A 4,126-nucleotide genomic window follows, 5' to 3' on the forward strand; every position below is an offset into this window, starting at 1 on the left:
TCTGACCCAAAGATTTAACTCAAATTCTTTAAAATCTGAGGAGAATGAATAAGAAGCAAGATTAATTTGGAAGGAAACCAACTCTTCCAAAGCCTTCTCAGCCAAAGAATTCCTTTTCTTTATCAATAGGTCCCTCATGCCCATAGAGCAACTAATAGAGAAATTGTCCCATAATTTAGTGAAAACGGGATCCTGTGGAAATTATGATTTTTGTGACAATCGTAAACCTCTTGGTGCTATTCCCTAAGAAATATAATGTTTCAGGAATTGGCATCAGTATCAAGATAGTTAGTAATTAGTGATGAGCGAACGTGCTCGCCGCTACTCGTTACTTGCCCGAGTATCGCTATGCTTGGTGTACTTGTCGAGCACCGAATATTTCCGGGATTATTCAGCGGTAACTGGTGTCTCCACCCAGCAGTATTGCGGACTATAGAGACCCTATCACGGTGCAGGGATTGTCTGCCAGGCCATGAAACGCCGCAGCCATCTGTGTTGTGGTTGTGCAGTGATTGGCTGGGCGGTACAGCATCATCCCGAGTATAAGAGACCTGGCGCCGCCCTGCTCGCCGCATTCTGTTCCTGATTCAGCGAGAGTAGGGAGAGCTGCTGCTGAGATAGGGTCAGAATCGTGGTTTTAGAGTTAGTGTAGGTCTGCAACTGTTAAATCCACAATTCCTGAGAAACCAACAGTCCTTTTTAGAGCTAATTCGTGGGTCCTGATATTGCAGCGCTAGGTAGGCAGGGCACAGCATATCCACATCAGTGCAAGGTCTGCAGTCACTGTATGTGCGTCCACTGCTCCCACTGCATCTTTCCCAAAGCTCCATAACTGCCTACTGCTGCAGCTTATTTACTGTCTATATACCAATTTTTTTTTCCACAACCCCCCCCCCCAAAAAAAAAATATATACAGTCTGTTCTGTCAGACTGAGGCCTGTTGAAAAGTGATCGTCAGGCATACGTAGCATAGTTGTGTGTGCTACCCTTGTGCCCCTTTTTTTTTTTTGGTGTTTTAAAAACACTGAAAAAGGCCTCATATATCTCTGTGCTCCAAGTTTGGTCATTGGAGGCCGGTGTACTTATTTTGTGGCTGTGTGATACTCAAATTCTATACAGCGCTATTTAGCATCCAAAAAAATTGAAAGGCCACAGATTTGCCAGTGTGGTATTTCCGTTAGGCTGGGTTCACATTGCGCTAGGTGTGTCCGTCTAACGGACTCGTTTTTAAGTAGTAAAAACGCAATGTAACGCACATACTAACGCGCCCATAGACTTGCATTGTCTGACGCATCGTGACGCATCCCTAAATTGGTATGCGTTTGTCACATAACGTTTTTTTTCTGACGGACCTTCAACGCGGCTTGCAGCGTTTTCGGGTCCGGCCAAGCTAACGCACTACTAACGGAAGCGTTCATTCTGCCATAGAAGGCTATGGCAAACGCAGTCAGAATCAAATCATGAAAAATTTCCAAATAGAACCACACGTTTTAATAGCGTTTGAGGGTGGTCACATGTGGTCATGTGACAGGAAATGTGACTTCGGCCATTAAAATATCCCACTCACACAAAGTCTCCTGCACGTGACAGAGTGTTTTGCCGTAGCTCTTATAAATTGTAAGTACATTTCTATATATTATATATCTCTGTATACATCATGGGAGTCTGTAATGTCCGTCGGATGTGTGTGTACTAAAAATGTATTGTTTTGTTGCACACAGATGTCGGATACAGATGTCAGCAGCAGCAGCGTGTCTGCGATTTTTTCTTCTGAGTCGGTAGGCTTGCACTTTAAAAAACCATGTTGTGTGAAACTCCATTGTATTGAGCTAGGCATAACAATCCTGTTTATTGTTTTATTGTGAATAGGAGTCTTCTGAGCCCGAGGCTGTTAGACCTCCCCCCAAAAAACACGCAAAAACAACAAAGGTACATAGCACACATGTTGAATTTTTCAGGCATAAATTTATTGATCCAATGAATGTTAACATTATTTAATGTTAAAATATTTCTTTTTACATTTTACATACACAATAGGTTGTGGCACAAGGAGGACAAAAAAGAAAAAAGGTCCCTAGACGTCTGTCGTCGCCGCAACTGCCAGTGGTAAATATAAAACTAGAAATATTCTATCCAATATTTACCAACAATCTATCTATTCACTTTCTATCTACTATATCTATAAACTATCTATCAACTATCTATCGCTCCATCTATTTGTCTATCTATATCTATGTATCTATCTATCAATATCTATGTATCTATCTATCTATATCTATGTATCTATCTATATATCTATCTATCAATATCTATGTATCTATCTATCTATATCTATCTATCTATATCTATCTATCTATATCTATGTATCTATCTATATATCTATCAATATCTATGTATCTATCTATCTATCTATATCTATCTATCTATATCTATCTATCTATATCTATGTATCTATCTATCTATATATCTATCTATCAATATCTATCTATCAATCTATATCTATCTATCTATGTATCTATCTATCTATCTATATATCTATCTATCAATATCTATGTATCTATCTATCTATCTATATATCTATCTATCAATATCTATGTATCTATCTATCTATCTATCAATGTATATCTATCTATCTACATCTATCTATCTATCTATATATCTATATATTGCTATATCTATGTATCTATCTATCTCTGTATATATGAATATGGCCATCCAGTGAAATTGACACTATCAACATAACGTTTTGTGTTTACATAGTCCAAGTCAGCGACAAAAAAAAAAAGGATTGTCGTTGACGAAGAGCCATTGACTATCCACAATGAGACACTTATTAACTTTGTGGAAGCCAACCCCTCCATATGGGACCAGAGCGACAGCTCCCACCATGACATCGTGAAGAACCGGAAGTTGTGGGATCAAATAATCTGTCACTTTGATCTCCGATACATGCAGAAGTCGACAACCTCAAAGAAAAAAATTGGTAAATATTGGTGACGTAACATCGGAAAATGTTTAAAAAAAAAAAAATTTTCTATCCTATCAACCTATCCACTTGTTGTCTGCTATCTATCTCTCAATTATCAACTATCTGTACACTATATATCTATCTATCTATACACTATTTCTACACTATTTCTTATCTAACAACTATCTATCTACTATTTATATATCAACTATCGTAGCAAACTATGAACAATTTTTCCTATATCTTAACACAATCTACTATTTTTATATTTTTTTTTTTTTTTTTAAATTTAAAGCCGATGCTGTCCATACCCGTTGGAAGTCCATCTGCGATCGCTTTGTCCGTGACTACCGGAACAGTCAGAATGCACCAAGCGGATCAAGTGGCAAACGGGTGACACCGTATGTGCATTATGACCAACTGCTCTTTCTTCAGAAAACAGTGTCTCAGCGCTCGTAAGTACAAGAAGGTCTGTGTGCGAGACTAAATTGTTTAAAGGAAAATAAGTAATTTTTGTTTTTGGGTTACAGCACGATATGCAGTACCGCTGCACCTAGACCAGCAGAGGAACTTGAGCCTTCTTCAGTGGAACCAACGCAACCTGAAGATGTGTCTGGCATCAGCGAGCCACGATCTGCGGATAGAAGCACTGTTGCTGCAGGTGTGAGTGCCCGGTTGCAATCACAGCGTGGACGCAAGCGAGCATCTCAAAAAGATGAAGCAGATGCAATTATCGTGGATGGACTCCAACGGGTAGAGGACATGTGTCGCAGTGAGCTCAAAGACCTGAGACGAGAAATTACCGAGCTGCAAGCACGCGAGTCTGTCTACTCTGCTAATGAGTGGAAGCTACTTTTATTATCCTATGTGCCTGTAGTACAAAATATCCCGGCACATAGAAACCTTATGTTTCGACAAAGACTTAACGAGTTTGTAGAGGAATTTGTGGGCACCGAGGAACCTGCTCCATCGGGAAGAAGAAGACTGGACATGCCGCCCTACAACCCTCAATATAGAGGCCGGGGTGAAACGAGCGTGGAACCTCAAAGACAATGTAGCAGTCCATCATATAGTTGGGCAGACAATACTCCCGTGCAGTACCAAAGTCTTTAGTACAGTTCACTGTCCACAGCCAGGTGCAATTACCGCGTTGGAATT

The 4,126-nt window shown here is 39.9% G+C and overlaps 1 long non-coding RNA gene across 1 annotated transcript; it reads left to right on the forward strand.

Moving 5' to 3' along the window:
• The first annotated feature begins 1,478 nt into the window (after window positions 1–1,478).
• On the forward strand, window positions 1,479–2,583 carry LOC138667323 (uncharacterized). The gene is made up of 3 exons (XR_011318713.1): window positions 1,479–1,778; window positions 1,870–1,929; window positions 2,038–2,583. It is a non-coding gene; the product is annotated as an uncharacterized lncRNA (long non-coding RNA).
• Window positions 2,584–4,126: the final 1,543 nt, after the last annotated feature.

This window comes from Ranitomeya imitator, chromosome 2, assembly GCF_032444005.1.
Source record: "Ranitomeya imitator isolate aRanImi1 chromosome 2, aRanImi1.pri, whole genome shotgun sequence".
NCBI lineage: Eukaryota > Metazoa > Chordata > Amphibia > Anura > Dendrobatidae > Ranitomeya > Ranitomeya imitator.